Source organism: Macaca mulatta, chromosome 12, assembly GCF_049350105.2.
Source record: "Macaca mulatta isolate MMU2019108-1 chromosome 12, T2T-MMU8v2.0, whole genome shotgun sequence".
NCBI classification, from domain to species: domain Eukaryota; kingdom Metazoa; phylum Chordata; class Mammalia; order Primates; family Cercopithecidae; genus Macaca; species Macaca mulatta.
Genome location: NC_133417.1, coordinates 43,148,685 through 43,161,451, shown reverse-complemented (window position 1 = coordinate 43,161,451; position 12,767 = coordinate 43,148,685). Strand labels below are relative to the sequence as shown.

At 34.8% G+C, this 12,767-nt stretch overlaps 1 pseudogene; it reads right to left on the bottom strand.

Annotated features, from left to right (window-relative positions):
* Positions 1 to 1,010: 1,010 nt before the first annotated feature.
* LOC721730 (isopentenyl-diphosphate Delta-isomerase 1 pseudogene) lies at positions 1,011 to 3,380 on the bottom strand (annotated as a pseudogene).
* Positions 3,381 to 12,767: the final 9,387 nt, after the last annotated feature.

The window sequence follows — 12,767 nt, the reverse complement described above, 5'->3', positions numbered from 1 at the left end:
CTTTTACCAGGCACTCTTCACCTGTGCAGGACGCAAATACCAGATTTTTCTGCCACCTCAGTTTTCCAAATATCTGAAGTTCATTGAGGTCCTTACAATAAAGATGCTTCATACTACCTCTCCTGGTCCAATCCACCAGAGATTCATTTAACCAAAACTAATTTGTCTAAGACAAACACAATTAAATCTGTTTCCCTAATAGCATCTTGAATTATAATCAGTTTTAGTGAAAATATTTATCATTTTCAGCACATTTCTCATATGATATGAGATATGGAAACCTTTTTACATATTCTTGCCCCTTTAAGTGACTTTTTCTGTTTTTCATATTTATCAAGAATCCCAAGCTTCATTTCAAGCTATCTAATTCCCGGGATTCAGACATCTGGACATGTCTTGTTGAGAAGAACTTATCAATGAAGTTGCTGAAATCTTGAAGATATCTCTTGGGAGAGAAATTATCCTAAAAGAAAAAGAAAAGTATCTTAATGCAGAGACTAAAGTACTAGACATTGGAGGAAAAACTAATTGTCTTTTTCACATTGAAATCCAAATAATAAAATACTGCTTATTTAGTTATCGCTATATGCAATTGTCTGTTAAGGTCAATCAAACAAGTAAGGATTGAGTAATAATGTACTCAGTATGTGATTCATGCTATAATCGGATATGTATAAAACTTGATACTTGCTTTGCTTGTTTTTCATTCTTGTATATTCATTCAGAATAATGCCTGGTTTATGTTCATGATCAATAACTAATTGATAGATAAAATAGTCAATGAGTGAATGAATGAATGAATGAATATCCTGATGAATTTTTTAACTTCGTAAGAAATAAATTTTTTTTTTATTATCATACAGCATTTAAGAATAATAAAGCTGTGGTGAGATTTCAAATTTGAGATATCTATGGCAAGTTTATAAAAGTACATTGATCAAGATATAATTTTTAACATTAATGTACACATTCCATAATCTCAATCCATTGAACATGAACACTGGCCTTTGTCATTGTTATTTTTTTCTCCCTACAATATTGCCTGACTCTGTAGAACAGTGGTTCTCAGTTGGAGGTTGACTGTGTCCCCCAGGGGCATCTGGCAACATCTGGTATAATTGTGGGTGTCATGGGAGAGGGATGCTAACAGCATCCAGTGTGCAGTCCGGGGATGCTGCTCACCATCCTAGAATGCACAGGATGGACCCCCACACACAAGGATTTTATCCAGCCCAAATGTTAACATTGTCAAGGTTAAGCAACTCTTGTTGAGTGGGACTCCATTCCCATTTTATGAACACCTCTGTGCCCACTGTAATTCTGAAAACACAGACTTTGCTAATTGGCAAATACTATTTAAAAGAAGATTTAACCTAATCAATATCACTTATCAAAAGCAATGGCTGACTTTAAGTATCAACGTATTTCCAGAATGAATAAACCACACAATCAACTTAGAATGATACAAATTAGGGTTCATATCATTTAATTTTCCTTGAACCTGCTCTGGTAGTTTAATCTGTTAATATGAAAGTTAATTAGGACTGTTTTGAAGGAGCTAAGCAATATTTTCCTTTGCACATTTTTCTGAACTCTGAAAATTTAATGATACTTAAAGCACCTGGCAAATAAAAAGTGCTCTGCGAGTGCTCCGGAAATGTTTATTACAGCTTACTAAAAACACAGGGCTTCACTCATTTGTTCAAATTTTCCATAAGCATGTGTTGCACAGGTTACATTTTTATTTGCTCTCTCTTATTTTACAATAATCTCTCACAAATGTCGTTTGGAAACAGAACACATATACAGGGGGTGTTATACAAAGTTATAAGTTATTTTTTTACACACAAGTTGTAAAGTATCAGTGTATATAATACATTGATGATAGAGAACTAAATTTAAATGAAAAAAGTCATTCTAAGTTTGTTAAGTAGAGAAATTTTTCAGTAATCCTTCACCTACGTATTCACATTCTGTATATTTCCTCATGGTCAACAAACTGATTCGAATGATTTAATTTATCCCACCATTTAAAGAGAAAAGCCTCTGCAATAATTTGAAACCATGACATTATCTTAATTTCACCATTGGCTGCTTTTTTTCAGAAGTTCTTTTATTTCTTCCTTTGACACGTGACAATAGCTTTTAATCTCATTGGAATCTGGATTCAGAGTTACATTCTTCCTCATAAACAAAATGTAATCCATTTCACGTTCACCTCAGATACCATCTGACTGAGCTTTGTAGTGAATTCGTGTTAAATAATTAAGTTCTTCTGAAGGAACCTCTTCCAAGGGAATTCCTAGCTCAGCTTTCAGCCGCCTCTGTGCTGCTCGCTTCACTCCAAGGGCGTCATCTTCCTCAAGCTCACCTGGATTACTTAATGGATGACTACAACAAGTATTAGTAAAACAACCTGGAAAGGTAATCTTAGCATCTGACCTTTGCTGTAGCAGAAGTTTATTTTCAGTGTTGAAGAAGAAGACACTAAAAGCGCGATGCAATAATCCTTTCTAGATGTTCTCATTCAGGTGACAATTCTTCTTGGTCTCAGCCCCAATTTTATTGTCATTCTCATCAATAAGGATACACATCTCTGCCAGGAGTTGAACCTGTGGCTCATCGAGGTGGTGAGTGTTTATTTCAGGCATCATTACAAAATGTCTGATCTGTCCTGAGAGGCCTCCGGCCACGGATACCCCATCCTGATGAATTTATAGCTTGGTTGTGGAGGCAACACAAATGACATTAAGCAGCAGTCTTTTCAAAAGAAAGAATGCAATTTATTATTGAATTATGCATAGTGTAGTGGACTGAGTTAATATTTGGGTTCTATTTCTACTCTGCTTTTGACCTAGTCAGTGATCATGCATGTTACTAAAATAAGTGAAGCCTAACAGATTTCTAAGATGATTTAAAGTTGTAGCATATTTTTATTTGATAAAAATGAGTTCCGAAATATCTAAGATTTCTTAATTAGAAGAAGAGAGTAAAGATTCCAATAATAGAAAAAGGCTTCAGTGAAGAAATAATATTTTATTGGGGCAGGATTTTGATTGGATGGAAGAAGGGGAAACTAGTATCAATTTCCTTCTACATAGCAGATGCTTATGCACATACTATCTTTCAGTTTTACAATATTAAAAAAGAGGTAGCATACTATTTGTATAGATAAAGGAACTAGGATGAGAAAAGAAACCAACATCACCAGTTGAGAGTACAGAAATCAGGATTAGAGGCAGTACAGTCACATTTGTTAATTAAAAAATGGTCAAAAGACCTTAACAGATACCTCACCAAAGAAGATATCAGATGTCAATAAGCATAGAAAAGATGCTTCACATCATATGCCATCAGGGAAATGCAAATAGGAACAACAATGAGATACCACTACATATCTATTAGAATGGCAAAAATCCAGAACACTGGCAACACCAGATGCTGGCAAGGATGTGGAACAACAGAAAATCTCATTTATTCCTGGTGGGAATACAAAATGGTATACTCACTTTGAGATAAATTCTGACGGTTTCTTATAAAGCTAAACTACTCTTCTTGTACAATCTATCATTCACTCTTCTTGGTATTTATCCAAATGACTTTAAAGTATGTTCACACAAAAACTTTCATGTGGATGTTTATAGCAGCTTTATTATTTATAATTGCCAAAACTTGGAAGCAACAAGTTGTCCTTCAGTAAGTTAATAGATAAACAAACTGTGGCATGTCCAGACAATGGAATATATTCACCACCAAAGAAAAGGAGCCATAAAGTCATAAAAAGACATAAGGAAACCATTAAATGTTGAGTGGAGGGAACCAATGAGAAAAGGCTACATACTGCATTATTCCACTGTATGGAACAGGTAAAACTTCTGAAAAAGGTGAAACTGTGGAAACGGTAAAAAGATCATTGGTTGCCAGGGACTGGAGGGAGGGTTGAATAGGTAACACACAGAAGAATTTTAGGGCAATGAAATTACTGTGTATGATACTACATTGAGGAATACACATCAGTATGTATTTGTCCAGACCCACAGAATCTATATCAAGAGTGGACTCTCATGTAAACTCTGAACCCTAGTTGATAATAATTTATCAATGCAAGTCATCAATTTTAACACATATACCACTCTGGTGAGGAATGATGTGTGTGTCGGGGGAAGGAGCACATGGGAAGTCTCTGAACCTTCCTCTTAATTTCTTAGGAACCTAAAACTGCTTTAAAGAGATAAAGTAAAAACAACAACAACAAGAAAACCCAAGATATTCTCAGAGAGATAACTGAGGCTAATGGTAAAAAGAAACAGTAACAAGAATTCATGAAGAAGAACCCTTAGAAGATAATGGGTGTAAAACCCATAATTATCACCATCAGTCAGTGGATGAACTGAATCACAGAATTAATACAGCTGAAATGTGCTGCAGCAAGTGGGATTATCTTGTCAGGGGACTCTCCTGGAAGACAAGGGTAAGAAATAAGGATTTGGAAAACTGAGAACAGTTAAAAGATACAGAGAGTGAAATTAATGTGTCAGTATCTGCCTTAAAAAGGCACAGATGAAGAAAAAGTAGATGAAAGGAGAGAAATAATGCCTTAACACTTCCGTGAATCACAGAAAGGTTTAAGAGGTTCTTGAAAGTGTTCATTAAGAGCCACCAAGCAATCCCAAATGTAGGCACATTGTAGTTAGACATTGGAGGAAGTACCTGTGTAAGACATTTTGGTTGGCTAAACATATCTCTTTCTTCCTTCTTGTTAACATTAAATTATATATATTATAGAATTTGGCTAAGCAAATACTCATTTTACTCACTTCTCTTGTACCTAGAGGAGGACATACAAGGGAGTCCTGGCTAATGAGATATAAGCATATGCCTGCTGTGGGGCTTCCCAAAAAGTTTCAACTGGTAAAAGGGGAAGAATTGAACACGGAAGTGATGTCAAGAGGTATGGGAGCCACTTTGCAAAGAAGAGGAAGCAAAAAGAGAATAGCAGAAATGTTGACCCTGATATTGTTAAACTGATGAGTTGTTGCCAGTAGCCCCTTAAACGCAAAGCATCTTTTTAGATGAGAAAAAAAAAAAAGTAAGTCATTATCAATTGGCTTTATGATATCTCCACCCAGACCATTTCAAACTAATGGAGTAATCCAGTAAGAAAAAAGATGAACACAGAAGGTGGGAACATATAATTTGGTAAGGTTTATTTTCTAAATAAAAAATGACTACAACACAAATAAATAAAGAATAATCCACAGATAAAATTACGGAATGGTACTAACCTGACAGAGATGAATGGTGGGAGGGAGAAGGAAAAGATCAGAGGCAAGTTGAAATGAAAAAAAAATAGAGAGTAAGTAGTAAATATAAAATAAAATGCAGAAATACGTATCTGGCTATTAGTGTTATAATAAATGTTTATTAACTCAAGATTATCTCAAAGATTAAGAGATATTTCTAAGTATGATTAAAAACAGCAATATTTATCTAAAAGTGATATCTAAAACAAAGGAATATAAGTAGAGTAATAATGAAAAAAATAGCTTAAGATATAGTAGGTAAATGCAACCTTCTCCCTCCAACAGTCAGATTAATGGTTTTAATATTGAATTTAAGGCCAAAAGGAATCATAAAGGACAATGAGGGCACTTGTAATAGGAATAATAGGCATAATAATCATGAACATTTACATGCCTAGTACTATGTATTCAGAACAATAACCTGTGACTCTATGGAGAAAAATAGATAAATCAACAATTCTAACAGGGGAATTTAACACACAAACCTCAGAAACTGTTAAATCAAGCAGATTAAAAATATACATAATTATTGAGCTTAAATGAATAGATACATAGAAGTTTGTAGACTCAAACAGAAGATAGAAATTCTTTTTACGGACAAAGAACAGTTACGCACATGGACCGGATACTGGTCACAGAGAAAGGCCTCAGTATAATCAAATTATTTAATACCATATAGACTCACATTAAAATGCAATACAATTAGAAATAAGTCCAAGGAAAAGCTAAAACCATCCCATATGGCTGAATACTAAGTAACATTTTGCTAAATGGCTTTTATTTAAAAATCATAAGAGAAATTATGGAATTCTTAGAGCTAATGCACATACTATTTGACTATAGGCCAATATTTGCAGGATAAATGTCTGGTTTTACTTAAAGAGACATGTATAGATTTAAATACATCACAAAACAAGCAGAAGAAAAAATAAATGGGATTAATATTCAAATCACGAAGCTAGAAAAAAATTAATCAGAGCCAAACGTATAAGGACAGAAATAATGATTACATAGGTACAAATTTTAAAAACAAAGAATAACAAAAATCCAGTAGAGAGGCTAAATAAAACAAAACTCAGTTATTTGAGTAAAATAAGACACACAACTTCTAGTAAACCTGATCAAGAGTAAAGACAGAAGATGTAAATACTACAAAATGCATATAGATAGAGGATTTAGCACAGTTATAATAAAGAACAAGAACCATGAGGCTATAATCACTAACTTTCTCTCAACTTGAAAATCTTGAAGGATTTATTTATGAAAGCACAAATTTTGCATGAGAATAATGACATTACTTGAATATTCTAATAACTACTAGAGAAAATTAAAATGTTAGCTAAAAACCTGCTTCCTCATTTCTCTTTTTTCCCACAGAAAGGCAATGGATCAGCAGTTGAAAAGGGAGTACTGTGAAATTTTCAAGGCACAGAAACTTCTTATCACAAATAAGTTAATCCAAAACACGAAGTAGAAAAGGAAAACTGGACAGCTCTCGGTGAAACTGGTATAAGTTTTGACTTCTTCTCCTGCTGCCTCTAGGTAGGGCCAACCCTCCTGGGTTTTAAAAAAAGCAGAAAGAACAGCCTGAGCTTCAGGTTGTCTGGATTTCTTCCATCACCACTCACTTCACAGACTCTTTTTTCTTTTCCAAGCAAGGAGGCCAATTAGTTGGTGGAACAGCTAAGGCAACACTATACAATTACCTGGTTTGTATCCTTCACTGACTCTGATTAGAGTCAGTGGAGGGATCAATTATCATATAGTATAATACTTAAGATGTCTTAAAATATGTAGGTTAATATTTAAATTTTTATATAAAATTTAGAAGAAACATGTTTACATTATTCTCTTTTTTCATTCTATCAAGTTTTTCTCTAATAACCTACTTTGGGATGCTACAACGACCTTCGGAAAATATTAGGCCAATACTTCCAAGTTTTTCTATTATCAGGTCACTGTAATATGGAATAAGTTAGGGAGCCTAGGCTATCTTTGTGCCTGTGCAGTCCTTTCTTTGATATATGTTTTACAACAGTTGGTTTTCTTCTAAGAGTGTAGAAGGATTGTATTATTACTATAACTATTGTTATTTAAATTGAGCTTATATAAAAGCTAGATTTTCTCTCCTTTTTTTCTTGTAATAAGAGTTGACATGTTAAGCTAACCTGTTCTTCACTGTCTTCTAATTTGGTTCTATTTCTCAGAGAAGCCTTTTTAGGTAGTTTTTTTTTTTTTTTTTTTTTTTTTTTTTTTTTGTATCTGTCTACTTGTTTTAAAACAGCAATGAGACAATGGTTATATTTTACTTAATCCTTCACTAACCCTGGTCTTTAAACCAGAAAATGGTAGTTCAAGTATACAAAAATATAGGCTGACTTCACATGTAAACAAAAATGTGAGAATCCTTTAAAAGTGTTGAGCTTAACAAATCTAAGACTTTATTTCTCTTTACTTCTTTTATATATATTTAATTGCTTATTTAAAGTATATCATGATCAAATAGAGTTTGTACCAGGAAACAAAGAATATTTTGACACATGTACAAGATAGTTCATGGCCCTTTGGAAATAGAATCTCATAATTATTTCAGTAAATATACCAGAAGACATTCTTAGTGAGGTAGGGTTGGTAGGAAACTTTCTTAGCCTGATATCAAAAAATATTACCAAAAAAGGTAGAATAAATATATAATATGGTATATTTATATGCATTTTTGTTAAGTTTAGAAATAATGTGTGTATATGATAGCACTGCTATGTTGCATATATGTTTGGAACTGGCAAACATAAGACAAGAAAAACAAGTAGTAGGTATGAAAGAACAGAGAGAAATAATTAAAATTACTGTTATTTCCAGGTTAGCTTCATAGCAAACTGGGGAGTACACATCTGGGTGCGTCTGCATATGTGTTTTTTTTCTCTGTGGAGGCAGTTTGCATAGCTGACCTTTTGAGAGCTGACTGAGCAGGTCCGAGCCAGCTCAATGCAGGAAGAGACTCAATGCAGATCCAGTTGCTGATTTTCAGAGGCCCCCTTTCTAAAAACATGACTGCCTCTATCAGAGCTTCCTTTTAAATGTAGTGATAATAGTTCCTTGTCCTTTGTCTCTATCAATGTGTAGAGTGTTGCAGGGAGCAAGGTCTTTTTCTATTGGAACACTGGTCATGGCCCATGCAATCCAAATTTGCACTGCCTAAGCTAGGGAATAATGGTAGTTCACAAGATTGTGAGTTTTCCCTCAATTATATCTGCACCACGTGGTACTAATAGTCTATGTCTGTAACTCCTAGGCATAACACAAAAGCAAACTTGCTAATAAATTATTATAACTAATGAAATAGTCTGTCCATTTGCTGGTACAAAATCAACTTACAAAATCAAAATCACTAAATAACAGTGAAAAATAATGGTTAGCAAAATATTTCCCCAAATAACAAGAACTATAAATATTCAGTGTCACTCAACAAAGAAGGTACAAGAAAAGGTAAGACATACCCTTTGATATAACACAGAAAGTCAACTTCTATTTACCCAAGAGAAATGAAAACCTAAGTCTATACAAAGACTTGTATAAACTGCTCACAGTAGCCTTGTGTATAATGGCCCAAAAAGTGGAAGCAGCCCAAATGTTCATCAACAGGTGAATGGATAAATTCCGTATGGTATATTCATTCAGTGGTATACTACTCAACAATAAAAACAATAAATTACTGATACACTAAAAACATAGATGACTCTCAAAAATATTCTGTGCAGAAAAGCCCAGACACCACAGAGTAAAGAGACTATGATTCCATGTGTATATAACCCAAGAAGAGACAGATCTAATTTGTAGTGTCAGAAAGCACATCAGTGGCTACCTGGAGATTACTTTGAGCCAACCCCTGGCAGAGCACCAGACATCCACTTGATCAAAGTTGTTTGGCTTCCATTCATTCTTAGGCAAGGTCCCTTCACCCACATCTCTGCTCTAAGGTGGAGAATGTCCTAATTCAGTGGGTCCCAATTATTGGTTCATAAACTAGTGTGTGTGAACTGAGAAGAAAAATATCAGATATGGAAAGTTTTTTGAAGTATAAAATTTATTCACCTGTAAGTGACTATCATTATTATGAAATTTTCTCCATGTAATATGGTGTTAAAATATTCATTTATTTTATATAATGATGACAGTCAGTGATGAAGTTGAATTTTTAATTGCCTTTCTTGTCAAAACAAACATTTGACAAATCTGGGTATTAAAAAAAGAAGAGGAAGAGGAGAAAAGGAATGTAGGAGAATGGCATATTCTATTTTGAGCTAGAAAAGGATATCTTTTTTTAAAAAATCCATAAAAGCACAGGCATAAAAATAACAATAAAGAAACAAAATAACAAAAATAAACAGAAACTTCATTAGGGAATTTGACTGAATCAAAAGAAGAGTTTTATATCCAATAAAACATATTATAGGAAGCTTTAACATGGAATTTACAAGAGTGAGAACTGTTTAATATTTAAAATACATTAAAAAACACATGCTATTCACCAAATAAAAGGACTGAAAATTTATAAAAATGAGTACAGTAGTTGAATGGAAATTCATGTGAATGGTAATACATATGTAAACTGATTCTCAAACTCACTGCTATGTACATAAATAAAAATTAAAATTAAAACTATAAAATATTACTTTATAATCACCAAATTAGCAGAAGTTAGAAGGCAGGAAAATATGTCGAAAGGAAGGGGGATCCATACACACAGCTAGTGGGAATCTAAAATACTACAGTGATGCTGGAGAGAAGCTGAAATTACCTAATAAAATAAGCATAGCTTGATGCTACAACTCAGCTCATGAAAAATCATAGGACTTTGTGGAGGATTTTCACAGCAGCGTTGCTTATGATAGCAGGAAACCTGATGGAATGACCAAGTAAAAGGAGGTGTATGTATATGTCAGAATGTTGGCATACTACGAACCATTAGCAACAATGAGCTAGATTTACATTTGACAGCATGGAATCATCTAATCTCAAAAACACTAGCAAGAATGAAAATAGCAAGAAACAAGATACTACCGCTATCATTTATGCAAATTAAAAGCACATATAAAATACACTCTAATTTTCAAGGAACCAATGTAGTTAAATAACCACTTAGATGGAAGGTTGGAAGGGTGAAAAGGAGGGAGAACTATAAAAGGGGCAATATACTAAAATAAAGATAAAATGAGATAAAAGAGTTGTTAACATATTGATGATGAAAGTATGATGAATGGAAAAGCGTGAGTAATCTTACATACTCTACATTTTAAAAATTAAGTAAACCACAATGAATCAGTATCCAAGGGTTCATGTGGGAAGAGGAGAGAGTGAGTTAATGACCAAGAATCAGTTCAATCAATCCTTCATTCAATCAAATGCTTTTGTATGTCACAACACAGTGCTGTGTGTTGGTATGTTGCTTACCATTAAGTGTGCTCTTATATTTTTTAAACATTCTCACTTTTCTAAATTTTTCTTTAGATAATAAACTCCTGCAAAGCAGATTGTTTGGTTCTTCTTCCTCCATGGTGCCTGGCCCATCATTCTGCAGATATAAGGTAGGCACTCGTTAATATTTTGCTCCTTTGATTACTATAACTGAAAAGCTGGGATTCTATAGGATGTGGCCCCTTAAAATATCTGTAAGTGATTGAAAAAATGTATTCAAGTTGCTGTAGCTTCTATGATCCTTATCAAATATATATTCTTACCAGCTTATATATTGCTGCCAGCTTATTTTGCATTTTGCTTGTGAGAGGATATTCCCTGTGCTATGTGTTACTGCTGCTTTGTTGCATAGTGACACACTTTCGGTCCTAATAGATTCTCTTGCAAGAGTTTCAGATGTCATTTGGAACATGAGAAATAATTGCTTGTGGGCTATTTCTCTCACAGAACCTCTTTCCCTCTCCTTGTCACATGCTGACTCCCGTTTTTCCAACATGTTCTGGATGTTTTATTTCTATTCTTCCACATAGAATGTGTTCTAGAAGCACTCATTCTAGTAGTAGGGGGCAATATAATGAAAGGAAAACTGTTTCTCTATTCACAACACCTCTCACACCCAATATATAGGGATTTTCCCCCCTGCAGTAACCCATTTCCCAACTCTCTGGTTGTCAATTTGATATTCTATAATATAATTCAATTCTGACATTAACTATCGGCTTAAGGGCTCGGTCCTACAAGGCCCTTCAGACCCGAGTAGCAAATAATGAACTCCTAGGGTATCCACACTTCTGTCCAACTTGGCTACAAAGCCAAGAATTCCCACAACCTTTCCCCCATCAAAGTTCAATAATTTATTGAAAGGACTCACAAAACACAATATTTGCTAATGCTTACTAGTTTTATGAAGGAAATGGGAAAAGATACAGATGAGCAGTCAGGTGAAGAGATACATGGTGTGAGGTCTGGAAGAGTCTCATGTTCAGGAGCTTCCGTTGCTGTGGAGTTGCGGTGCCCCTGGGATGTGTGCATCCCAGCACAGGGATGTGTTCACCAACCTGGAAGCTCTTCGCATTTGGTAGTTTAGGAATTTTTAACGGAGGCTTCATCACATAATGTACATACACATAATTCGATTACAAATATTCATATTTTTGAGGATGCCTTTTTAAGCCTATTTACTGCTCACCGCAGTGAAGAAACTTCTCAGCGTCCAGTGCAGCACGGTGGCTCACGCCTGTAATCCTAGCACTTTGGAAGGCTAAGGCAGGTGGATCACCTGAGATCAGGAGTTTGAGACCAGCCTGGCCAACATAGTGAAACCTCACCTCTACTACGAATACAAAAATTAGCCAGACATGGTGGTGCACACCTCTAATTCCAGATACTCATGAGACTGAGGCAGAAAAAAATCGCTTGAAACCCAGGAGGTGGAGGTTGCAGTGAGCCAAGATCACGCCACTGCACTCTGGCCTGGGTGACAGAGAGAGACTCCATCTCTTAAAAAAAAAAAAAAAAGTTTATCAGGATGTCCTCTGCAGACCACCTACTGCAGCTGGAGAATCCTGGGCATGCCACATCAAAGTCTGTGGAGATGTGTCTTGGGAATGGGTCTTTATAACAAGCATCCCAGGTTCTTGTGCATGCTAGCATTGTAAAATCATCATGCCTAAAGAAGCTTAAGGAAAATTGTTCTGTTGTGCTACGGAAAATTTGTTAATTGACACCTGAGGTGGTACAAGCCAGCTCTCAGGAGATTAGCAACGGGAAGAGGGAAAAACAGATAGATACAAATAACATTTTGAAGGTAAACTATATTGACCTATTGCCTATATGTGGAGCATTTAGGAAGAGAATAAATCTTAGAGTCAGTGAATATTTTTGAATATTTCAATGAATTAATTCTCTTAATGAACTATTTAGTTGCTTGACTGCCTCCATTCTCCCATGCCCCAAATTTTCAGCTCTATTGAGGGTAAGCAGTTTGCT